Source organism: Castor canadensis, chromosome 17 (assembly GCF_047511655.1).
Source record: "Castor canadensis chromosome 17, mCasCan1.hap1v2, whole genome shotgun sequence".
Lineage (NCBI taxonomy): Eukaryota > Metazoa > Chordata > Mammalia > Rodentia > Castoridae > Castor > Castor canadensis.
In genome coordinates, this window is record NC_133402.1 from 63,061,838 (window position 1) to 63,089,183 (window position 27,346).

Consider the following 27,346-nt stretch of genomic DNA (forward strand, 5'->3'; position numbering starts at 1 on the left):
TTTTTAAAAAAAATGAAGGGTAGGAATGCGAGACAGGTCCTGTTTGGGGGGGGTGGATTTTAGTGGAAGGGGGTGGGTGAACAGAGAGGGAAAAGGAGGGTGAATTTGGTCAATGTATGCCATGTACTTATGTGAAAATAGAACAATGAACCCTGTTGCAATGGTTTTAAATAGGGGCGAGGGGAGTAAGGGAGAATGATGGTGGGGGGAACCTAACTGAGGTACATTGTAAGCATATATGGAAATGTCATGATGAAACCCCCATGCACAACCAATGAATGCTATTAAGTGTTTAAAAAGGGAATTCCTTGAAGCCAGAATCTCACCTGCAGTAAACATAGTCCAGCATTTAGGTTTCAGTTGGGATGGAGTGAGGAAGGATAGATATGACCATTCTTCTGCACAAATTAACCAATTCGAAACCATCCTAAGTGATTTTTCCTTTACTCCACACATAGCAGGTGGTGGGTTTTGACACACTGAGCAGGCAGTAAGGCCGCATCACTTGGGAGAGACTTGTGAGGGGCTGATGGGTTGCTTGATACACAGATAAGAGCACGTGCGACGTCATTGCATAAAGAAAACCTGGAATCTAGATGCGTGGTGCTCTGCAGGGCTGCCTTAAAGCATCCCATGCACTATTACGAATAGACCTGTTACGATTTTTATAGTTTCCTGAGTTATTTTTGAGTCAGTGCTAGCATTCAATTATTTCCTGTTGAATACAGAACAAAACAGGCCTAAAGACTGAAAGGAAAAGCAGCTGTGGGGAGCAGTCTCTCCAGATGGAAGTTTTCTGGCAGATTGTGATTTGTGACTCAGAATGAGCCCAGATTATTGTGCCATATGGGTGGCAGCAGAGTCCAGAGACACTGATTCAGTCACTTGGCAGATTCTTCCTGAACTCCTACTATGTGTTGTTGGTTATCACTAGGCACTGGGGAATGGGTAAATGATCAGGTTTGCAACCAAGGAATCTACTCATGTTCATTCATTCATTCATTCATTCACTCATTCATTCATTTGTTGGGCATCAGTGATTTGCATTCTATATTAGAAGCATGCAAACATGGAGTAAGTTACCATATGGTGTGACAAAGTCAGTTACAAAGATAGGGAAGAATGCTCTGCAGTTTAGAAGTGGAGGGAGAGAGAATAATTATATTTGGGGCAGTCAGAAATCTGCAGAGAAAGGGTGACATTCAAGCTGAATTTGAAGTAGGATTAGGAGAGTATTGGGAAGAAGGAAGGGTAAGGGTATTCTAGGCAAAAGGCCTGGTGTGAACTAAGTTGTTGAGTTAAGGATTCATGCTTGGGAGGAAAAATAAGATAATAAGAAGTTGTGGGTATGTTTTTAGGATCTTGGGCAGGAAAGGCAGCTAGCAAAATAACCTGTGCAGGATCTTCTGTGTCATGTCAGAACTTTGGCTATTTCTCTAGGCTAGGAATGGCAAATCCCAGAGCTCCCTCATTTCTATCCTTATGGCAGATGTCCCCAGTCTGGCATGATCGGTGTTCTTTTGTGCTGGGCCCCGGCCAACTCTCAGAATCCTCTACACAGTGTTTTAAGAAGCTACATCAACTTACTGGAATTGGTGCATAGGAAAAGTATAGTTACTATCTTTGCTATACAGGCAAAAGAAGTTAAGGTTTAGGCAACTGTCAAGGCCACTTTTGATCTCAAGGGAGATTACGTGGTTCAGCACCTTTGAATGAGCTGGAGTGGGGAAAGTCATGGAATAGGACCAGGAACAGGGAAGTGATTAATCGTTTAAGTCACTGGTTCTCAACTTGGATGCACATTGCAGAATCTGGGGTGCTTGTTAAAAAATGTTACACTGAGATTCTACCCCAGACTAATTTATCCACAATGAAAACAAAATAAAACCAAAACCAAGTGGTTCCGTGTATGCTCATGGGTTGAGATCTATTTGTCTGGGTTGCTGATAATGAAAACATTTATTTATTTACTAAGCAGAAAAGGTTTTCTCTTCTTTGATATGGATTTCAAGAGGAGAGAGAATGACTTAAGGAAGACAGGAAACAATTTGCCCCTATTTGGCCTTCACTCATGCAGTGCTACTGAAAATGACTGCTTTGTGGTTGTTTTCTTTGTGTCTGCTGACTTGGGTATAGACGTGTCTTTCATTTAGTCTCCCACATTAACCTCTGAATATGTATCTATTATCCCCAGTAAACAGATGAGCTGACCAACCGTCAGAGACATTTAAGTAACTTGCTTAAGATCACAGGGCAATTAACTGGTGCCACCTACGATTGGCAACACACCTACTGTAGCGTTTTGTGGAAATGTGAGGATTTCTTCCAGGGTTAAGTCAAGGTCATTTTCACCCATCAGGAACTATGCTTTCACTTTGTGTTCCTATTGTCTCAAATTCTCATCCTCTGCACATCACACCTACCCTGATAGAAATCCTAATGAAGAAAACATGCCTATCTCCAGTACAAAGACACCCTCCTCCCCCAAACGAGGAGGGTCTCATTCATTCTCTTTAAAGTGCTTTCACAAATGTCTATAAAAATTGGATTATTTTCCCCAATTATTACTTATCAACCAAATAATGCTCTATGGCTGCCTAATTATCTGGATTATTTCAGAAGTAGTAAGCAGGAAATTAGTAGTTGTGGTAGTGTTCTTGTTTTGTCTGAAACTTCCATTCTAGAATCTGTCTACACGACTAAAGCCGCTGTAATAGCTAGCACCCGTGATGTGCATTTAATTTGACATCCTGGATCTCATCTATAAGCCAGCAGGATGCTTCCTGATCTGTGTGATAGGCTGTGGAGCTTGGACTTCAGGAGAGGTGGGCTCCTGCAGCTAGGTGAGTCCCAGGGCCTGCCTTAAAGATAAAGGATGTCAGAAACTGAGCACACGAGAGAAGGAAGAATTTCTAATTCTGAATCTCATGTTTTCAGTGATCAGATCATTTTAATTCCTAGCAATGGAGTCAAGTAAGGGGAATTTTGTTTATTTGTGATGGCCTACTCTCCTACAAATCATAGCATTTCACTAGCACCTGCACTTTTACTTATCAGTGGGGAAACCACCCAGGACCTTGGCTTTTCAGATGGGCTCTATCCAGGATTCCTTAGAAGGGGAGGGGCCCTTCGTGGATGTCATGGGGAACAGAAAAAGATGGAGGAGAAGGGTGAACTCATGCTCTAGGATTTCTATCCCATCTTCAAGCAGAGTGGGTTTGCTTTATTAATTTTATATCTGAAAAAAGAATCTGTTACAATTGGTGTTAAGAGATAAGAGAAATCTCTAGGAAAATATTTACATATGTCAATCAATTGAACTTCTTATTATTTTAATTATTGGGAAACCCAATTTTGATCCTATACACGTCTTGAAAAAGTGGCATGAGCATAGCAGAAAAGCATTGTCACAAAGACCATGAACTTGACTCTTAGGAGAGGACTGGGTCCACTTGTAGCCCCTTATAACATGGTCAGAGGACTTAAACTGGGTTTTAAGACAAGATTTCTGATTGAATAATCCTGGTTCCTCGATTTCAAGAAGCAATGTAGATTAGAAAAGCCTGATGGAAGTAGGCATGCTGAAATGCAGCACAGGTCGCAAGGGGAGAAGTGAGTCAAGACTTAGTCACTCACTGCACTGCAGGGACAGTCTCATAGTGAGCGAGAGTGTGGACTCAGGAGTGCGGTAGATTTTGGTTCATGACCCAATTTCCCCTTTACTTGCTTTGTGACTTGGAGCCTCATTGTTCTCGTCTATAAAATGGGCAGAGTTTCAATACCTACCTCATTACATTATTGTGTCGATTAAATGGGTTTGTGTGTGTATAGTGTACTCAGATAAAAGGCCCAGCCACAGAAGCTCTACTATGGAGTGACTCAGGTCATTTTTTCTTTATAGAAGGAAAACTTCTTAAGGGATACCAGAACACTGTACCTTTATATTTTATATCCTAATTCATCATGATAACCCCAAATCATAAAAGATGTGGTAAACTATGGCTAAGAAGACAGAGTCTATGTGATACATTTCAGAAAACTTTACAAATAACTTCATGTTTAAGACAAAAACAACTTTTCAGGAATAAGGGAAGTTTCTTGATTCTTGTTACTTCTAATCAATGTAGTCATGGAAGTGCTAGTCAGATAAATTGCATTTCTATATATTGACACTGAACAAGCTTAAAAGGAATTAAGGAGCCAATCCCATGTATAATAATGTCAAGAAGAATAAAATACTTAGGAATAAACTTACCAAAGGAAATGACAGGCTTGTTCACTAAAAGCTATGAAAAGACTGATGAAAGAATTAAAGCAGACACACGTAATGGGAAGGACATCCTGTGATCATTGATTGGAAGACTAGAATTATGGAAACGTCCTTTCTACCCAAAGTGGCACACAGATTCAATGCCATCACCATCAAGATCCCAATGGTACTTTTCACAGAAATAGAAAAAAATTCTCAAAATTTATATGGAATTTCAAGGACCCTGAATCATTCTTGAAAAAGAAGAACAAAGCTGAAGACCTCATACTTCCTGATTTCAAACATATTACAAAGTTACAAAAATCAAAATAGTGTGGTACTAGCATAAGGACAAGTGGACCAGATTAAAGAACCTAGAAATACTGTCCTCTTCATGTGGTCAGATGATCTTCCACAAAGGACCATATAATGGGGACAAAGGACAGTCTCTTTAAAAATGGTGTTGTAAAACTGAACATCCATAGGCAAAAAAATGAGGTTAGAGTATCACCTTACAAAGTAAAGAAAAATCAATTCAAAATGCATCAAAGAGCTAAAACTGTAAGATTCCTAGAGGAAAACACAGGGGAGAGACATCATGACATTGGGCTTGGTGATTATTTCCTGGATGTGACACCAAAAACAATAAAAGAAAAGTAGACAAGTATCCTATATCAAACTTAAAAACTTCTTCACATCAAAGGAAACATAGAGTGAAAAAGTCACTACAGAATGGGAGAAAATATTTGCAAATCAATTGATAAGGGATTAATAGACAGAATATATAAAGAACCCCCACAAATTGACAAGAAAAATAAATTAGCCAGATTAAAAAAAAAATGGGCAAAGAACTTGAAGAGACACTTATTCAGAGAAGATATGCAAATGACTAACAAGTTTATGAACAGATTCTTAACATCACTAGTCATTAGAGAAATGCAAGTTTAGACTTCAATAAGACATCACGTCAATGAGGATACCCACTGTTAAAAAAAGCTCCCCTTGTCTGTTCATTTATTGGATTTGATCACTCACAAGTTGCCTACACTAGGTGAATGCAGCAAGGCAGCTCCTTCCTAGGACTTGGATTTTTCCAGGACTTTTCTGTCCATTTCCTGTAACAGAATCCCCAGGGGCACTGGTTAAACATCCAGATCTGCTGGTGGTACTGCAAGACTACCTGAATTCCAAAGTTTAGAGGCAAGCAGGCCTGTGAACTGAGCTCTAAATTCTGGATAATTCTGTACCTGAAGAGACTTTCAAAAGAAACCCTGATGAAGGTTCTTGGGAGAGAGAGTGGGAAGAAGAATCTCTAGTACGGCAACCTTGGCCCTTGGCCTGGCACATTCCTTTCTTTGTAGACACTTGCCCTCTTTGCTGATGTTGGAACATCTGCCTGCAGTCTTTGGAAGTCAGAGCTGATGGAAGCTTCTGGTCAGGGCCAGAGTAGAAGCAGTCTTGGCCCCATGAGGAGCCCCATGCTTTAAGCTAGTCTGTCCTTGAAGAAAAGGGTGAAAGAAGAAAGGGGATATTTGAATGGCAAGTAAGTGGTTTTTGCATATGTTAATATGGATATCCCTTTAAATAAAACACGCTCATGTATATTTGGAGAGATGTGAAATGTGTACTTGCACACAGGCTGAAGAACAGGCCCTGTTGTCATAGTGGTCTTGGATACTGTCAGGAAAGGAAAGAGGTCCATTTTGGCAATGTCCAAGTGTTATGGTTGTCGACCAGGTGTGCTTAAGTACATTTTAGGAAGCTTCGCCGTGAGTAAAGCTAAATCCTGCTTTCTGTAATGTTTCAGTTTGCACAAAGAATGCAGCAAAGGGGAGGGCATTGTAAACATTTTCGGTCCGATTTGATCTGTATGTTTTTTCTGTGTCAGACTGGAAATCCTGACAGGCAGACAGAGCGGTGTTATATTTAACACACACCTTTGTAAAGCCCAGGGAGAGAGAGGGAGGGTGGAGGAGAGAGAGTGGGAGTAAGGGAGACAGCAGCTAGGCAGCTCGGTTTAATCCTTTGTTTCTCATTAACTCTTTCCCAACCAAAACTGTGTGCACCGACCTTGGGATGTGCGTACATACATTTAAAAATAATTCATCAAGGATGGCAACACAGCTGATCACATGTCTGTGGTCTCATAGGTGTTTGTTTTTACATGGGCTGTCACCTGGGTAAGGAAAAGGATCAGAATGTTCCTGGGCAAACCCATGATCTTTATGTTAAAACCATCTAAACGCGGTCTGAGAATTGTGTACTTCGGCTTCCACGTTATGAATAATCGTGAATATGGCCGTGGCTCTTGGCACTTTATCCTTATAACAATGTATTTCTCTCTTTCAAAATATTAGAAAACAGAGATTTGAAAACATGACTTGCCCAGGTCACTCAGTTATTAAGTGAGAGAGTCAGAGATGTGAACCCATATCCACAACACGCCCACACCTTAAACTGAAAGAAACAACCTGGAAGAATGCTGTGTGACCCGAGATTCTCTCCAATCCTGTTCTCTACAAGGCTTTGCTGGCTTAGTAAGGAATTATAGCCAAGGAGTGGTTAAGAAAGGTGGAACCATTCAGATGCCGTAATTTGAATATCGATGTCCCCCACACAAGGCACTGTGTCAACTGACAGCCTGAAGGATGGAATTCTGGTTTTGCTGTGCCACTGCCTGCCACCAATGGTTTCCCTCTCAATCATCATCAGTAATTATTTGAGAGCTCCCTGGCGTTCGCCTGGCTCTGCCTCACGATCTCATTAGAACTCTGTCCTGGTGCGGGGCTCCTGTGTGGCTCCTTGGGACAGGGGCGCTCAAGCCTCCTTCCCTGCTGGTGTGTCTTGTCTGTCATCTTTCTCTTTCATAATTAATTGCAATTTGCACAGCTTCCTATGAGGTGAGCGGCTGGAGGGAGAGGCAGCTTCCAGCTCCCTTGCTCACCTGCACAGCTCAGGGTTTGGCTGAAGATTTTCTCTGCGTGCATCGCAGGCTGCTCATTTCTCACTCGGTGGAGAGCAGTGCTTTTCCCTCTACCTGTCTTTCCATGGTACCCACTCCTACATTGACAAACTACTCTGTTTCTTAACCTGAATAAATTACTCTCCAGATCCTTCTCGCTGATGTTCTTAAGGCCTTTCCCTCACATTCTGTTGTCACATCATTTAGAAAGGCTGGAGTGCCTGTCAAACAATAGTTGTTACAAAAGCAGATTGCTGAGTGTAGTGTGGAGGTATCAATAATCAGATACTCAGGTGATTCCTTTCCTACGCCAAACCCCAGCCTGGCGATTCACTTCTGATCCTCAGGTTCATGTGAACAAATGCTCAATTCACTGTTTTCTTATAATTATGAATTCAGTTCTAGGAATGACAGCTACTTCTGGAAAAGAGTGCTGCTGACTGAATTATGGGGTGCGCTACGTACAATTACAGCTTCCAAAAGGGTGTTGACTGACACGGAAAGAAATAGCCACCAAGTCAAAGATGAATACATAGAAGAAATCTCAAAAGCACTGAGCATAGGACACGCAAACTTTTTTGCATTGTGACATTGTAAACAAAATAATAAGGGATTTGGACTCATGGTTGATTAAATTCATGTTAGAAGCTTTCTGTACTGTTATATCCCCCTCAGTCTCCTGGGCACCCTTGCACATTGTTATCAGCCAACAAACCATAATTTCATGCTTGACTGGCCTAATATAGTCGTAGGTTCCAGATTCTGTGTACAGTCATGCTAGGCCACAGAACTGACGTGCAAAGCAAATAAATAATTCAGACGATGGGCAGCAGTCAAAGGACAGTGGCCACCAGCAACCTGAAATACAGCTGAGAGGTCTCCTTGGAACCCAGCAGGGCTTTTGCTGTCATCCAACCGAAGGGCTGATGATTTCCTGCTGATTCAACTTAACTGGACACTTACCAGAGCCCCTGCCTTGGCCAGGCACAGTGGAAGGCCTGCGGAACATAACGGGGAGCGCATAGGTACTAACGAGCAGCTGGAATTGCTCAATGGAAACCCAGGTGGTTCTCCATTGCAACCACTCAGTCGCTGGTGGAGGTTGTGAAGACACTCATAAAAAGGTTTCAGTTCCCGTCTTTGGCAACTTTCCCAGGGCTTCGTTTGCACTTTCTTCAAGATTTGTGCAGGACAACAGTGCACCTGCTTTACTTGTTCTCATCAACACAGAGTGGTAAACACTTGCCAAATGTCATCAGGGTTAGATGGGAGATGATATTTTGTGGTGGCTATTTTCTCTTATTGTTAATATTTTTAATGTGTTAATAACCACTGTGAACTCCCTGATGCCAGCATCTGGCATGTGAAATCAATGCTTATTGTTGACATGCATTTATTCTTGGCTAAAGTTGAGGTTTCAGTCTTGCCCAGTTTTGTCTTATGATTATAGACCACACCATGTTGTTTACATCTTTTATATTTGTTACTTCCCTCAGTTAATTATTCTTATTAATTTTTGATAAATTACATTGCTAAATTACTAAAATTTGTGAAATACACAAGTTTAAACAGACAGTCCTATTTATTAATTTCTTTTCAGAGTTCTTTAATTTTTTGCTCTGGTTTCCTCTGTGTTGACATCAAATACTCACCAATATTTTTCATAGGGGCTTTTTTTTTTTTTTTTTTTTTGGCAGTACCAGGGCGTGAACTCAGGACCTTGCACTTGCTGAGCAGGTGCTCTACCACTTGAGCCACACCCCAGGCCTCTTTTTTTTTAACTTGTTTTTCAGATAGGGGCTCCCCTTTGTCCCCAGGGCCAACCTCAGACTGCCATCCTCCTACCAGTGCCTCCCATCTAGCTGGATTATAGATTGTTGGTTTGAGATGAGCCCTGGCCTGCTTTGGATGGAGATCTTCCTACCTTCACCTCCTGAGTAACTGGGATTACAGGCATGAGTCACTTTGCCCAGCCCTGCTCAAGTCTTATCTGTGGTCAGTCAAGATTCTCTTAGGCCCAGAAACCTATCAGCAGGCACCTTTTCCTTTCCTCTTTTTAGGGTGACAATATAAATGGGTTGGTGTGAGGACTATAAAGAAGAAAGACTGGAATTTGTTGAAGTTTGTTTGTAGTCAGCATGAACGACTTTATTCGTTTCTGCATATTTTGGGTAGCTATGATCATCTGAACTTATGCACTTTTGCTGGTAGTAGAATCATAATTAAAGCTGAAAAGGATACTTAATTCTAAGAAAATTCTTTAAGAACAAAATTCTTTGGACTATCTCTCCCATTATCCTTTAGGTTGAAATGTCTGTCCAAATGCTTTTGGCACTTGCAATGATTTAATAAATTCTTCTTTTGGAGGCTGTCTCAGGGTGGCATTCATTTGGTATGATTAGGAGGCAATTTTCTTTAATTAGCATCTTTTTCACTGTTCTTAATGGTTCTATTGAGCAGGCCTAAAGGTGTGTAGTTCCTGGGAATTTTGGTCTTGAGAATGTGAGCTGGGATCAGTTTGGGAGTCTCTAGTGCCTGCAGTCTAAGGAATTCAGAGTAGGGTTTTAAAAAATATTAATCAATGCATAACTGGACTGAGTTGCAAGAATGGTAGATGATTTAGTCCAGGCCGTGGTTGTACATTGCACATTTTGATGAGGAATAAGGGGTATTGGAGGCTCCCTGCAATAGACATTGAGCTACACCGTGAATCAAGCCACACTCTTCAGGAGGTGACAAGTTACATGCTATAGTGATATGAGCAGGGGGAGCTGTGCAAAGTGATTGAGGAGGGATGATTGCATTAGCATCAGACACCAAATTGAGAATTAAAATTCCTCAGGAATTTTTGAACGCTGCTGAAATAAACTGAAAATGTATTCATTTACCAAAACCACTCCAGTAAGTAAATGCAGAAAGTGGTGTCATATTGAGTGCTAGGGATTGAACTCTGTCATAACTGAGACTTACTGTGCTATTTAGTATTGCAAGACCATCAGTTCTTCCTATTTTCCTACAGTGTTTGCTCACGTGGACTGGAAAAGAGCCAGATTTTGTGAAGCATGACGTTTATCCATGGTCTCTTGAAAGAGGACCAGGGAAGTGCCTTTGCATCATAGATACAGGAGTTTATTTGCAAAACAGACACAGGAAGCAGAGTGGCTCTGATCCCTTCCCAAGAGGAATCCACTTCTGCACGTAGGGTTGTGATATGGGGACTGTGTCCTGGGCAGGACCACACTCTCCTGTCACCTCATAGGACGCAGATGAAGGGAAGTGAGGAAACCACAGTTCTGAGGTTTGCACTGCATGCTTGAGTACTTTGCTGACCATCTTAGAAGCTGCTGGTGGATCCTTTCAGAAGAGATCTTCCAATGAAACAAATATCAGAGCTTCTGTATGACCCATGGTCAAGAATTTACTGAGTTAGAAGGTTCCTGATGAGGCCACTCATGAATGTATTACTTATGTGGTCCATGTCACCATCAGGCAACTGTGGATTTAAAGCACCCCATTCCATGCTGCTCTCCGTGGAGCAACTATAGAAGGCTCCACAAATTAAATAACCTTCAAGGCCAAACAGCTGCCAAAAACCAGAGTTTTCAAGATTAACTCGAGCAAGTTTTTAAAATCAGGCAATGTTTAAAGACCCACACCCCTGTGGACACCATAAAATATCACCTTATTTCAAAAGATTGAACAAACTGAAAATGGACTGCAAAAATTCTCACTGTGTGAACTGTTAGTCAGTCAGGTAGAGTATGGCGTGTCTGGAGCAGGATCAGCCTTGGCCACATGGGCAGACTCACGTCTCTTCTGAAAAGATGACTCCTTCTTTCTGTCTCACCAGTCTGGGAACAAATTGTCAAAGCAACCCTCAACCACTGGGTAATACAGTCCTCAAATACTAGTAATATAAAAATGACTGTAATAATATAAGTAATATCATTGCTGTCCATGACACCGGTTCTTTTACAGTTTCTCAAATCTGCACCAACCCTATTTCCCAGTCTTTATTCCTTTAGTTACCAGAATGACTGACATGGCACTTTAGACACCCAGACGAGGAGATAGTGTTCTGACCTTAATAGGTGGTTTGACTGTGTGGTGCAGGCCGTGGATGCAATCCTGGCAGAGGATTTGATGTTTCCCCTCGTGCTGTTTTTCTCTCTTTATTGTTTAGGAGACTGATTGTGTGTGTCATGTGTGTGACAGGAAATGTTAAATTCCTTTTGATTTTTCTTTTTGTGCTGCCAAGAGCAGGAGGACATTCTTTTAAAGTTCTTTTCTTTTACTAAGCAAAGTGTGAGAATGGAGGGTGAGAGTTAGTCAATTCTCAGAATAAGATGTTCTACCAAGATGTAAAGGGGGGGGGAGGCGGGAAGTAATTTTCAACAGCTAGGACAGAAAGTGCCACAAGCGGGAGTCGAAGAAATCAATGACACGGCTTCATTATGGCGTCTCGGATTCGGTAAAAAAACAACACTAGGGAGAGAAAACCTCAGGAGTCCCTATTGTGTCCTCCCCATATGAATTAAATGGTCTGCTGGAACTTTGAGGGCTCTGAGGGGAAGTGGACACCATTGGCTCTTCTGATCTCGTAGACAGGACGCACTCTTTGTCTGCTATCTGTATCTTTGAAATGGGTTCATCTAGGAGATTTATCCACATGGTGCCTTGCAAGCCTAATTCTAGGTCTCAGGAGTTCTCACGTTAGGAGTCTCTGTCTATGATCTGAGACTTGAGCAAGATACTCAGATGACTACGTGAGCAATGTTCTTTCTAAACTGACAGCCAGGTGTAGTGATCAGCGGTTGGAACAGCTTGCAAATTATGGCTGAAAGAATGGCTAACCCACGAAGCCCATGTAACTCCTGGAATAATTATGATTCTAGCTTTTGGGCTGGAAATTATTTAAATGAAAGATTATTTACAAAAGGAACAGCAGGGGAAGAATCGTGTAAATTAGCTTCATTAAATGGATGGATTTCATGCCAGTTTTCTCTGATGTCATCTGCTGCTCAGGTTAATAATTAGTCAAGCCCATTATTAACTGACAGGGGTGGGGTGTTGCTTTGTGTATTGGCAGAGGGAGGCCTGTTATTTGGGGAAGTGCCTGTGACAATGAGCTTTCAATATGGATACAAGAGTTTATTTGCAAAAATGCAACTTTCATTTTCCCAAAGAATTCAAAATCCTGATGCATTTATCTTCAAAGTTTCATGAGCCTGCGAAGTGTACAAATAATCAAAAGAGAATAGGGCAAAGCATTTGTTTAGTGCTTTCTGCTTAGAACGAAAGGTAATATTTTTAACTATATTAAGAGATGTCTCTTTTATAGGCCAAGTTTCTGACCTGCTTTTGAGAGGTCTAATGTGAAGATGCTCGTTCACCAGATTTGATGATCGCAATGTTAACCAGAATTCCACCATGTGTAAGAAATATATGTATCTAAGAAGGTGAGACATTGAGCCATATAGACTTTTTGAAGTTCTTGATACAGCTGGAAGTCCTTATGTGTCTCAATTCTGTGTAATCTAGTGACTCTGACCTTGAGACAACGAGAATGGTGCCCACTATTAATGGTGTTTCTGAGAAAACAAAATGTTTCCTGGCAAGTAATTGTTTTTTTTTTTTCTAAAAATGCTTGACCCTGTGCAGTATTTTACACTTACATCATTTCCTCACTTATAATTATTTCATGTTTTACTGTGTTGAAGGGGAAAAAAGTATTAAGTAGTTCTTTTATAAAAAGCACCCAAATGATAATAAGAATCATAATATTCTACAGTAGTTCCCTTGAGCGTAGATTCTGAAGAAATGCGCAAATGACGATTTACATAACATCTGGTTGTGGGGGAGGGTATCCGTTACTCTGGAGCTCTTTGTTTGAATAGCAGAATGGAGGGAGTACTGTGCTTAGTTTTGGATATGACTGTGATGTGTCTTTGGTACATGCAAGCAGAGATAAGAAGTCAGTTGCATTTAGGTGTCCAGGGATTGACTGAGGTATAAATGTATGATTCACCTGTTACCAAGTTATTTTAATCCAAGGATATAATGAAATCACCTAGGGGTAGATAATTTAGTAAAAAGGGAAGAGAGCATTGAATAGAACCTTAATTAACTCCAGTATTTAATGGACAAAGGAAGATGAGCTTGAAAATGATTGTCCAGAGAAGCAGGAAAAAACTCAAAAACAACACTATGTTAGGGAAGACAAGGGCAGGTGCAATCAGCAGTATCACACGCTCCAGAAAAGAATTGAAAAATACCAATCTGGTTTAATGACACAGTGGTCACTGTGGACCTAAAAAACTGCTTTAGCAAAGTGGCTGAGGGGAGAGCCAGGTAAGTGGGTGAGGAGTGAGTAGAAGGAGAGAGCAAATGTAGAGAGATGATATGATCAACTCTTCTGAGTTTACCTCTGAAAGGAAGGTGATAAAGGTGATGCAGATGGGTTGTGGAGTCACCACTTATGGGGTTGTTGTTAAATGCTTAAGATTTATGCATTTAAAAGTCATTTCAGGGGATTTGGTTGAGATGAAATGTAAGAAAAGATAAAGTGTAGAGGTAGATTGGCTTTGATGTTTGGTTGATTGATAGGAAGGGTTGCCACCCAACGTCTTCCATGTTTTCAATAAAGTAGGAGTAGGATCAGTTGTTGAGAGTGAGAAGAGAGGTTGGAGGGCTGGAGATTTCAGGAAAGTAGAAATAGGTTTGGAAAAGTAGTCAAAATGAAAAATGATGGTGGGATGTAGGATAATTGGGTCATATGGGTCAATTTGAAGTTGACGAAGAATAGTTTATAAGGAAACCAGTCCTCACATGTGTAACTCTCTTCACCAGGACTCATCTACTCAGAGATGGCTTCCCCCAAAACCAAGTGTTAGGCTTGGGGCTTTTCCAGATGGATGTAACAAAAAAGGTGATGGAATCTGGAATGTTTGAAGGGTGTTACTGAAGTCATGGAGCACGGGTTCACACCTGGACAAATAGGAAAGTGGACAAAGGATGGACCTTGGTGAACTGGGGCCTATTAGCTTGAAGAAGGATCTCATTTTATCATATGAACATATGTCACCTTTAATACAGGTGTCCATATAGAAGGAGGAAAAACACATCTTTTTTAAAGTTATAAATTGTTACAGCCACTGAATAAAAAGAATTTCTTTTTGATTAAGCTAAAGGGAAAAAGAGAATGAAGTCCAATTTGAACATCTCTTTCTCCCCTCAAATTTGTAGGAGGCCCAACCACAGACAAAATAAGTTCCAGACAAGCCCAGGCTTATATATGTTCTTATCTGAATATAGATTTCTCTCTATGTGCTGGTTGCAAATATCTCAGCATAATAAATTTATGGAAAAAAAGCTCTATCTTTTCACTTGACTAATGGTAAAGGAAGACAACTGCATATAATGAATTGTAGTCCAGATAAGGATGAAAGCAAGACAGGATAAAAATTATAATTTTACTCAAACGGGAACCTCATTTAATTTTTCCAGTACTCTCAGTGAAATAAAAGCTGAGCCTTTTAATTTTACATTATTTTTTTATTAAAATCATTGGATGATATGAAAAAGGAAAGAATAAAGCACTATGTAGAAAAAATAGCGAGGAAATGGATTTATAGTCAAACTTTACAAAATTTTTTCCCCTGACTCATCAATTTCCTTCATCAAATAATAAGTTCGGTCACAGTTAAGGGCAGGTCTACCCTTTCTTCTTTTTCCAGAAAGGAATATGACTAGTTATTTCAGAGAAGCAAATGAAAGGAAATGGAATTTTCTTTGTCACCAAGAAAATCTCAAATAAACAAAAAGCACCAAACAATTCAAAGACCTGAAGTTGGGTCTGGGAGGAGACACACATTGAAGCAGTGGGCTCGAACCCCAGGATGTGCTGATGAATGAACCTTGGGATGATGGTTCAGGTTTTTCTCAGCAAGGAACAGCCAAGCTGTTTTAAAAATCATATTGAATTTGTCTGTGTGCTGGCTCAGTGGTCTTCAAGCATAGCAACCAGTCACTTATGGCTTTAATAGAGAAGGGGCCTTATGTATGACTTAATCATATATTCAACTAAGTGTTGTTAAGGAGCAAGAATAGTTTTCATTAGCAAAGGGAGTGACGAGAAAGATGGAAGGGGAAACCAAGAAGATTGTTCAAAGGAAACAGGTAAGTGAAGAAATGAGAATAAAATTAAAACTTTCCCAAAGAGAATTTGTCATAAGGAAATGCAGCTATTTCTGGCTTCATGGGAAGTCCAACAGAAAATACATTTATTTGTGGTCCAGAGTTACAAGGCACAGGACAGGAAAATGACCTCGGGATAGGGAAGTCCCTTGCTCTGGATTTTAGAACTAGCTTTGCTTAGCTCCAGCTTCCTCCTTACCACCCACATTGCCACCTGCCCACTCTCATCCACTGCCATCCTATTTGACTTGGGATAGATGTCTTTTCAACCCTTTCTTCCAAATACTTGGGATCTATTGTAGACACAGATAACCTATGAGTAAGCAGCTATTTCTCACTCTTTCTTAAAGGGATTATTCCCAGATCAAGATGATGAAGGGAAGGCAATGAGGAAAAATATTTGTAAGGTGACAATATTTGTAAGGACTTTCACAGAATAGCTGCCTGCATGTCAGGAGCAAGGTAAGATTGCTTGCTTTGTTGTTTCTGCTAGGAAAAAGGCAAAAGCATGTCATATTGGGGGCTAGATATGAAGTCAAAGAGTTATCGATGGTGGCACATTAGGCTTTATCCCATTCATTTCTTCCATATTCATGTGTGCTTCCTATGGCTGAATCACAGAGAGTTACTGCATCCATTCTTTACTTCCTGGTCACCTAAGAAAGCACCTTCATTTTACTACATGCTGTTGAACAGAGCTATTACATTTTGTTGAACACATGACAAGTGCACCATATTTCTGGAAAACAGATTTGAAGTGTGTAACAGAGAGCCAGGAATCTTGCTCCTTTCTTCACATAAAACCATGGGACAATATGTATTCCTTTTGATAAAGGTAGCTTTTGTTTGGCCAGTAAGAGGCCAAATTCTCACAGATTAAAGCACTTCTGTAGGGAATATGATTTTGGTTGACTAACAGAAAAGTGAGGGAGTTTCTCAGCCAACTGAAAAGCATGGAGAAAGCCTGATAAGGACATGGGTTCACAAGGCTGTTGGGGATCTTGAACTTGTGTGTAGACTGCCTTGGGTTAGGGAAGTTGCTTTTGTGACTAAAGATCAGGAAAGGCATTTCCCTTTAATTTACAGATGAGGAAATAGGACTTAGGGAATGGTTACACTCACATGGTGGGCAACGAGTGGGCTCAAAGCTACCTCTTTTGCTCCCGTTCTGGTGACCTCTGGGTCACAATTGCATGTTCCTTGAATGTGATTTTTAGTTGAGTTGAAAAATACCTAAATTTTCTTACAATGAACACACCATTCACTTAACTAATAGGAGCTTGTGTGTAATACTTACAGTCACATTTTATGATAGAAAAATAGGCAGCTTATTTTCATGACCAGATGAAATCTATTCTCTTGGTCATGGGTCAGCTGCTACAGGCTTCTGCTGATTGCAGTCATTAGGATCCACTCCCCCCCAGCCCCTAGCTACTTGGAGATCAGAGAATTGTGCATGCAGTTATCCCAGCTTTGCCTGTTATTCTTGTGGGATACTTGGCATTTTTTCAGACCAAATTGAGCTGAACAAAGTTATTTTGCCTGAAGAGTTGTAGCTGGGCAAAGGTGTTGACCAGATAGGAGAGGAGCATGAGAACCCTTTGGTCCTGCAGGGCAGGACCTGCTGGGCCAGCCTGGAAGCTTCTCTCCTTGTCAGAACCTAGGGCTCTTCCCATGGAACTAGGGAGCAGCTGCAGGGTGTACTTGTGAAGCAGACGCATCCGTATAACCCTAGAAAAATAACAAACCAGTCCTTTATTACGGGCCTATTTTTTTCCTAAGCATTGTGCTGAGTATAAAAGTATGAATCTCACCAACATCCTGCAAGCTAGGTGGTATTATCGTTGTCATGATCCCTGATTTACAGATCAGGAGATCAAGGTTTAGGGAGTTCAAGTAATTTTCCTCATGTCACCCAGCTAGTAAGTGACAAAGATCTGAACTAAGCTGTTTGACTCGTGCTCTGTGCTGCTCAGGCTAATGAGTTTGAACTTGACGTGGTAGGATGTGGTACAGCAGTGCTGCATTTACAACAAAAGTTAGCCTGGGGTTAATTTAAGTGAGATCTACTGGGAGAAGACAGGTTGATGAGACCAAATTAGCACAAAATCTTAAAATAAATGTTCTGCCTCTTTTTGACTAGGATATGGAGTAGGATATTAATTGTGGAGCATTTCTCTATGAGAGAGCAGCTCAAAGAGAAAAAACAAGTTCACTCAGAGGTCTTGAGAACTCCATCTGTGAGGCAAGACTGAGCAAGTGGCTTGTTTATTCCCCTAAAAGAACAGGCTCAGCGAGAAAATGGAGCAGGTTCACATGAACAGGGTTCTACCTGGGGCAAATCATCCCTCTCATCTTCTCCCCCAAAGAGTAGTCTGTCTACCTTCCCTGCTGCTGTGACTGCCATAAGCTTACCAACAGTCATCAAGCCTGCATCCCCCAGTTCCCTGCTCTCCCCAATTCCTACAGCTGGCCCCTGCCTGGCCCTTTTGTCTGTAACCCTTATCACTCCAATAATACCGACCAGACTGTGAGAATTTGGGGCCAGAGTTTTCAAGCATTTGTCTCTTTTCTTTCTATTCCTATTGTAACTATCATAATTCAGAACCCTGTGACTTCTCCCTAATCAATGCTGTTAGATCGCTCTTTCTAAAACAACTGTTTGTCACTCCTGTGTCTACAAACCACCTGATTCTTCATTATCTACTGAATCAAATCCAGACATCTTCCCCGATACTCAAAATCTTTACAAATTTCTCTAAAGCAGCTTTGTAGTCTCTCCTTCTCTGACAGCTAACCCTAAATGTGCTAATCCTCCCATTATTCCAGGCACACATAATCCTTTCCCTCCTTCTCACCTTTCCTGGTGACCTTTGCTTTGTCTAGAAAAAAAATCAATGTGCATAACTGGTGTTTTGTACTTGATAGTTTTCAGTGTGTTTTCGCTCCATTTGGACATTACAGTTTCTCTTCATGGCAGATGCAACCATATTTATTTTGCATATTGGAAAACAGTAACTCAGGGCAGGTTGAGTGTGAACCCTAAGGTTCCATAGCTACAGAGCCGAGGCAGGACTGGATCTTGCAACCCATTGCTCTACACCACCTCCATGTTGTTTTTCTTTCTCCTTCATCTGGCCCTCCTGTTTTCACTTGTCAAGTTTCTACTTGTCAAATTCTACTTTGATAAAACTCTTCCAAAATAAAGAATTCTGCAGTTTTCCAAAATAAAGAATTGATGGCTCTCTCTCTTCTCTGAGCTCGACAGCTCCTTGTCCAACTTGCTGGGCACTAAAATCATTGCATAAGGTCCTGATGCCAGCATAGACCAAGGTTTTAAAGCCCTTTGCACACGATCATATTAAGAAACACATTTTATATCACAACCAAGTGTCCACATACCCACACACACGTCTTGAAATGAGTGTCACAAGACATTTACTTCTAATTCTAAAATGTACTTCATTTATTAAAAAGTTCTGGTTAGGAGCCCACTAAATTAATTTTGAGAACCACTAATGAGTCCTGAAGAGCAGTTTGAAAAACTCTGATCTAAATCTTATCTGCCTCTTCTAAATGGACTGACAACATTTTCAATGATTTGTGAAAGTCTGGGTGAGCAGGAGAGATAGGTCCGCCAGGATTTTAATCTGTAGTTCCTATCAGGAACACAGATATTTCCCAGAAGGCTGGGCCAGGAAGGAAGAGGCTCTGCAGAGAGATCTGCTCCCCTGCTTGCCATGATGCGCCAGGGCAGGGATTCTCAGAGAGCTGACTTGAAGGGAGGGGAGTGTGTGTTCCACACTGGGACATCTTTGAAGAGTGAGATCTGTGGGAGCTGAAGACCTGAGGGGGAAGATTTCTCAATAAGTCACATCTGAAGACTGAGAGGAGACTTATGTGCTCATCACGTAATCAGCTAGGATTTAAAAAAATAGTAAAAATGTAATAAACTCTTTGTTTATACCTGCATAGTGAGTCTGAGGGCCTTCAGGCTTATAAACCTGCCACTGAATTTGGGATCATTTCAACTTTATGAACCACTTGACGTTTGCAAAGTGCCTGTACAATTGCCAGTTACCACAATGCGCATCTTCTGAACATTTCAGTTCAGAGAAGGCCTGAGGACTTCAGACTACACATTTTAAAAAAAGGGAAAAAATGGTTAAACTAGTTAAAGCTCAGGCTTCTGAGCATGTGCTGTTGGACCTGGGTAAGACAGGGGGTACCTGCCTAAAATACTTGGGGATCCCTTCGTCCTTCAACACTCAGGGCCTGTGGTGCATGCAGCCAGCCTATTTTGACTAACTCCCATGATGCTTTGGAATAAAGAACATGAGTGAAGAGCATGAGTTGGTGTCTATGTGAAGCTGGGGAAGGAAAGCCAAAGGGCATGGCACCTGCAACCCAAGGGCTGGGCGGTAGTGAGGGATGTGGGAAGAGGTGTTTGCAGTTGCTGGGGAATAGCAGGGAGAGGCTGTCACAGTCTTTCCTGTTCTAGCTAGTTTTGGATCAGGAACAGGTTTGCCTAGTGAACTGCATGCACTAGGAATAAGTCTTGCCCATGTTTACCAGCAACAGGTCAGTGACACCCAATCCACTGGAGGATTTCAAGGAATTCCAAGGAAATGATTTTAAGGGATGTCAAAGTCATTGATTTCAGGATGCATCTGTTTCCTTTGGAAAAAGGTTAGCTTTTCTGGTCTTCTTCCCTGGTATTTAAAAGCTCACAGTGCCAGTAACTATGGGCAAGAGGTTGCCCCAGGAAGCTAGTTATAGATGGGGTACTGGTGTCATTCCAGTTTAGCAAGTTAGGAACAAAAGGCAGCTTTTCATTTGAATGTACATTTTAATTCAAGTATTTTCAATTAGTTTAGTTGAAATGTTTGTCAGCAATTCTTCAGGTTCTGACTATGGGTAGCTGATTAAATACCAGAAAATTAGCTGAGACATGGATTGGGGTCTTCAGCTGGAAAAGCATCTGTTAGATGACCCAGGCCCTGATAATAATTCCACCACTGGTCATTTTCACTAGCGGGAAATGGAATGATGCTTCTGTATTTTAACACATTTGTGTTCTAGAACCCATGGCGAGTATCCCAAAACATCTTTTAAGTTGGAATGCGAACATTCCTGTCCTGTTTTCATCCACATAAAAAAATGGGTGGGTTTTTTTGGGAGCAACTGGATTCTTTTCAGTTTATCCTTGTCCCCCTGTCACACCACCTTCCCCAGGGGCCACTAGTTCCCTTTATCACAACTAATTGCACCATGAGACTGTGCTTAAAGTGCTTCATTGGTCTCCTGCTGTCCAGAAATAAATCCGTTGTCTTGACCATGCCACTGGGACAGTCTTTGTGCCAGGGCTAAACATCCCATCTCAATTCCTACCAGTTGCACTGGAACTCTTGCCTTTTTCCAAATGCCCCATGTCCTGTTTTGCATGAGCTGTTTCTGTGACCAGAAAGCCCCTCATACCCTCATTCTTGCTCCTGACAGATTCTGACTTGTTATCCTCCCCCAGTTCCCAGGTTCTCTCTGTACAGCTTCCTAGTTCTCCAAAGCTGTAACTCTTGCTCTGGTTTGAATGCTCGTGTCCATTTATCCCACTAGGTGATGGCATTGAGGGGTGGGGTTCTTTGGGAGGTGATTAGGTTTGGAGGCTCTGCCTCTTGAGAAGACATATATTTTTTCCTAAGGAAGAAGTACTGAAGCTAAATTCATTTAAAACAACTGAAGAAAATGTAAACAGAAACTTATTTTCTACCGGGGGGGGGGAGGGAGAAATATTAAAACTAAACTCAGTATTGGAAGCATTAAGTGTGTAGAAACCTGATAAATGACTGTCACAGGAATGAATCAGATTTGTGACAAAAAAGAAACTTTAAAGGACACTAGCTTGTGACATATCACTCTATCTTTAGCCATTGGAGCCACCAAACAAAAACATAAAATTAATACCAATGAGAGAGAATTCTGATTACACCAGGCTTTGGGAATGAGTCTCCTGCTTTGCTTCAAGGGTTTACACGCAGCCTCTAGAGACTGCCTCCTTCTCTTCCGTCTGATTCTGTGCCCTGCAGACTTTCTCAGGCTCTCCTTCATTCCCTTTCTCGCCACACCTTCATAGGATCTTCCCCACGTTATCCTCTCCGCTCTGAATGCTCTTCCTCCCTCTCTTTATTTCATTTCATGTTAGGAAATCCCAGTCCCTCCAAGGACTCTTTCCCACATGACTGGAAGAATAGTGTTTACTTCTCCATCAGGCTTGTCTTCCTTTAACTGTCAGCACTCATCTCTTTGCCTGCTCTTCTTTATGAGGTGGTTTGATAGATGTTGCAAATGGATCGTCATCTAGCTACCCTGTGAATAAACCTTAATTAAGGCAGGGCCACACCTGCCGGCACGCTCTGTGTGGTGTCCATGACAGCTTTACATGGACAGGTAATGAAGAACCACGGTCCAGCAGGGAGACCCAAGATGGTGCCACTGTCAGGTGACAATACGTGCAGCCTGTAGCCCGGGTCCCTGCTGATAATGTGTCTTGGGTAGCTCAGGAATTTGTTGGCAGCCTGCAGATACCTTGGCTGCTACACTTGAGCAGGAGTGACTAAGTAACAATTAAAGAAAATTTAACCAAAAGACTCCTTTTCCCAGATCAAGAAAGATCCAATAAGAAATATTAAAACTAAACTCAGTACTGACAACGTGAAGGTAATAGGTGTGTTTTTGTAAGCATTAGCATTTTTCCTTCTCCTTGTTTTCTAATGAAATGATCCGATACTGACGTAGACATCCTTAATGGAACATCATACTGCTAATGACAAAACACCACAGCCTCACCTGAAAGGTACAATTGAAAGGTTTCCTTTATCATGGGAAGGCACGGGAAGAATAATTATCATAAAAGGCTGATATTGCTTCCATTGTGGGAGAGAAAAATTGCCGTACTTCTCTATCAAGTCAAAATTGCTATCTGTGGTGTAATTTCCGGAAAAATAACTGTGGGATGATGGACCATAACTTAGAAAAACCATAAATGAAACAATTGCACATGCAGAACAGAGGGCACAAAAGAATAGCTTAGCATCCAGCTACAGTCACTGGCTCAAGATCAAATAAGAATTATGCCTGACTTACAGCCACAGAGAAGTTTTTGTTTATGGAGACTGAAGATTTTCTTATGGTATTTGTTTTCTTTGCACTGGGTTTGAACTCGGGGCTTTGCTCTTGATAGGCAGGTTCTCTACCACTTGAGCCACACCTCCAGCAGCCTTCTTATGGTATTAAAATATAGCAGTTGCAACTAAAAACTATTGCCAGAGTATAAAATATGGAAATTTGGGTCACTCACACATAGTAAATGACAATGAATATTAAATACATGACCTCTGGTGTTTTTCTTTAAGAGGATGTGGTATCAATAGGTAGTAAAGATAATGCTAACATTTATGGAACACTGTTTTAAATGCTTTGTGTTAATTTTGTTTAAATTATGAAAACAAGCCTCCGAAGTAGGAACCTGTATTATCCATAGTCCTCAGATGGGAGACTGGGGCACAGAGAAGGTAAATAACTTTGCTAAAGTTATGTAAGCAGTAGCAGCTAGCCATGTTAGCAAGTCAATAATTCCTTACTGCTAACCCAGACCTTCCTCTAGTTGACTAAAAACAATTGTGGAGTGTCTTTCTTTATTCCATGCATGCGTTTCTGAAAAGACATCTGCAAAACAGAAATTTGAAATCAGAACCATATTGGAATGTAAGCTCTGTGAGAATTTGTCCATGGCAGCAGTGTCTCCACTACCAGGATGGTGATGGGCACATGGAAGGCTCTTAATAAAGATGTGATAAAAACAATTTTCCTTGGTCTATCAATTAATGAAGGAGTTTGGAAAGTTTAATGTAGTGCTTTGCATTGAAAGAATACTCAATATATTTCTTTGGTATTGAGTTTAAAGGAATTTATTTTGTGACTAATTCATTTTCTATGAGAGAGGAGTTATCTTCTGATTTCTTTCCTTTTTTTTCTGTTTGTTTTGAGACAAGGTCTGGCTAGGTAGCCAAGACTGGAGTAGCTGAGATTATGGGTGTGAGACACCATTCTGGGTTTGTATGATATCATTTTTTTTTTATGGTGCTGGGAATTGAACCGAAGGACTTATACATACTAGGCTCTACCACTGTGCTATCTCCGCAGCACCTTCTTATTTCTTGTTTGTGTAAATCTATGTTTTATGCTGTTTACTTAATGTTAAGATTAAATGAGAAAGCATTTTTATTTATAACAGAGAAATTAGCAATGAAAAGGGAAAAGGCAAAAATAATGCAGTGATCCCAAAGCTCATTAGGATCTTAGGGCCATTGTGGAATAGTCAGTTGCAACCTCTGGACTCACGACGTTTTACAGTCACTATGGGGAGCCATTATGTTTAGGCAGGTCTCCAGGAGAGTTTTATTCCAGTCAGGAGGTATTGCAATACATTTAGGCCACGGGGTCTTGAGAGTACCACACTATTTGAATGTATTAAATGTTTCATTTGAGAGGCAAGTGAATGAGTTGCCATCAGTGGGATGCTGTCTTAGCAACCAGCCAACTTTTCTGATGGATTCAGCCAAGACAGAAGATAGCATGGATGATTTCCATTAGATGGAAGAAGAAATTATGGAAGATCTAAGTTATGGTCTGAATGAAAGACAGCTTATGTTTCATTGTTAAAATTCCCTTGCATTGCTTCTCACCAAAAAGTCACAAGAACACAGGGGTCCAGGAAGCTGGTGTTTTCTTTCAGGGAGTTTTAATTTCACTTCGTTTCAGCACTAAGACAAGGGCTAGCTACAAGATCTTTCTGCAGTAGCCCCTGTGAAGACAAGATGACCCAAAGCTAAACGGAATGCCCATGATCTAACCAGGGGATGACAGTGTGGTCAACCTGCTACTGCCCAGTTGTAAGAACGACTCCTCAGAACAGCCAGCTTCCAGGGGAAGCCATTAAAACACTGGGTTGCACTCTTGTGAGGATGCCATCAGGGAATATAGTGAGAGAGAGTTTTTAGAAAGCTGTTTGCTTTTGTTTGTCTTAAATATTTTGAAATTTTGGTGCTTTCTGAAATCACTTGGGAGTTATCTGATCATATTTTGTAACAAATGACTTTAAGTTATGGCTCCCCTAAACAAAGTCCCCATATTTAAGTGAATACTGGTGAAGCCAGTGTCTTCTCTTCTGTGATTTCAAATGGGATTGGAGTTGTGACTCATTTCAATGAGGCCGAAAGGAAGACTTCATGATGGTTAACCCCACCTACCTTGTCTGCTGCTGGGCCCTAGATGATTGCCTGGCACATAGTGGGCACTCATTAAAGTATCCATTGAACAAAGGATTGATTGTATCCCCAGCTACCTCTCCTGCTTGCTAATGAAAGTAAAACACACCTCACATCCAGACTGGCAAAGCACTAAAGAAGTAATCACATGAAAACTATCAATGACATGCCAGGCACTTTTGCAACAGTGACATCACACACATATGAATGCTACCAGACCTTAGTGGATGGACCACCTGGATGGCCCAGGGTCCTTGGCTTTCTCAGGGGGGTTCAACCTGCTCTTCTTTTGATTATGAATGTCAGTTCTGAGTCCATCTGTACAACCTTGGATGTGCCTTTTCTTTCCTTTGGACACAGGGATCACAGAACTAACATTCCTTGTTCCTTTGAGAGTATTTTGTGAGGCAAACTCAAGTCATTCACAAGGCCATGGTACTACCCCAATAAATAATTCATGGCTGCTTTGAGATGGAATAGGGAAAGCCTGAAATGCAGGGATCATCATTTAAAATGGAAATTGCTGCTCACAAAATTCACACCTATGATTTCACATAAGCGTGACTGTGTGGGATATAATGAATTCTGTCAAATTGTAGGACGGGAAGTGTTTTTAAACTTTTTTTTAATTAAGACTAAAATACCATTACATTTAAATCCAAGCATTGTTTTGAAGAACCCTTGATACTCATGTTTACCTGTCCTGGAGTAGAAGTTGAATCTGTAATACCTTGGGATGGGAGGGAGCCTGGTGACCAACACTTTCCTTCCTAGATTCTTCAGGAGTGCACACATCCTTCCATTTTGTGGGCAAGGCCTTAGTGGACTCTCATTCTAAAACAGTGATAGGAAGGCGTTTCCATCCACATGGCTTTGCAGAATTTTGTTAGGGTGTCAACTCACCAATCCATTGTAATCCCTGAGCATTCGTTATACTTGTGTAAACTGTCTGCAACCACACTATCAATGACTTATTTTTGGTTGATGTCAGCACATGGGAAGTGCTAAGAATGATTTTAGGCTGCCTTTTTTCATTTGTCTTTTTACCCTGTGTCATTCACATTTGTAGGACCAATACGTACACATGCTCAAGGAGAGTGAGGATAAATGAAGGGGTGGAGAGAGACACTAGGAAGCAGACAGTCCACCAGGATCATTATTCACCTATGAATAAGGCAATGCAAGATTCCCACACCAGCTGTATCTGTGACTCTAAGCAAATAATTTGATCTGATGTCTTAAAATATGAATAAGGAGGCATCAGTTTTAGCCTCTAGCTCCCTCATTGTATGAGATTGTTAGTGAGGATGATAGGTGCCCCTAACATCTTGAGATTATTGCAAATAAAATCAACACATGACTGGGGAGCCATGCATGACGTGTTCAAAGTCAGCTATACAGAGCATGGCTTCAGTGCTGGAGCCAGGCTTGATTCTGTCACATCAACTGTGCTAATAGAACCTAAGCTACTAAGTCTAATATCTGGGTCATTTATCATTTTCTTCTAGAGGTCAGATTGCGTTTGACCTTAAAAAAACCTTTCAGATGAAATTGATACCCATGTTACCTTAATTAGAGGCTTAGCCTTGAAACTGAACTCTTGGAAGTGTTATTAATCAAATGACTTCTAATTAATCTGTAAAATTCTGGTCGTTGTATTCATAAGACGGATGAAAAATGTTTCTTTCCTCCTACATAGGGTGGGAGCTAGGAAGGGATGAACCAACCACAGGAAAGAGGTCAGCTGAAGCAACGAGGGCCAAGGTGTCTGCGAGTGACTGTCCCTGTTTAGGAAGCGAGACAGTGAGGCTATGGGGTCATTGAAAGAGGGTTGTCTACATGGGTATTTGGGATGAAAATAGTGATATTATCTACTTTCACACTCACTTAGTAACCTTCAGATAATGAACTGGCTTTTCCTCCTGGTTCAGTATCTGAAATGAAGGTGCTCTGGATAGAACATATTACTTGCTTGTCTAATCAACTCATTCATTCATTCATTCATGCATTCAACAAATCACTTTTCTGTGCTCTGAGGGCATACCAGTGACAAACACAAACCCAAATCTCAGTCTCCAGAGATCATATATCCTGGCTACAGAAGACAATGACAGCAAAGCACATAGTGTGTCAGGAGGTGGCACCTGTTACAGTAAAAGCCTAACTCAGGGAGGGATGGCGAATGTACCTGTGTGAACTGGTAATTTAATGGCGTCAGGAGGGTTTCACTGACAAGCTAAATGGAAGAAGTGAAGGGAAGAGGCCCTGGAGGTCCACGGGAAGCCCTAGGACAAGGCCCTGCACACTGTCGCACGCATGGTGCGTATGAGGAAGGCCAGAGTGTGGGGCCAGGAGCCAGGAGCAGAGCAGAGGAGGATTGTGACTTGGGCCTTCTCATGGCTGGCAAAGGATATTCCTCCCCTTGGGAATATGGGGTTTAGGAATTTGGTGTCTGGTTTACACTTCGGCCTCCTCTGAGCTTGGCTAGAGGGAGTCCATTTCTTATGTGAATGAACCATTCTTGGAGTTCGTGGCACATTTGACTTGCTGCTCTGGAAATGTTGAAAATCTGACTTAGAAACTTGGGGACTTCGTCCTTCATGAAGGTGTTCTCTG

At 41.3% G+C, this 27,346-nt stretch overlaps 1 protein-coding gene and 1 long non-coding RNA gene across 2 annotated transcripts in view; one reads left to right on the forward strand and one right to left on the reverse strand.

Moving 5' to 3' along the window:
- The window catches only part of Slc9a9 (solute carrier family 9 member A9), a 511,055-nt gene that overhangs the window by 68,348 nt on the left and 415,361 nt on the right, over positions 1 to 27,346 (reverse strand). The window lies entirely within an intron of this gene.
- LOC141418553 (uncharacterized) overlaps positions 5,284 to 27,346 on the forward strand; it is a 149,328-nt gene continuing 127,265 nt past the window's right edge. The window contains exon 1 of the long non-coding RNA XR_012443183.1: positions 5,284 to 5,792. This is a non-coding gene — a long non-coding RNA (uncharacterized lncRNA). The remainder of the gene's footprint in view (positions 5,793 to 27,346) is intronic.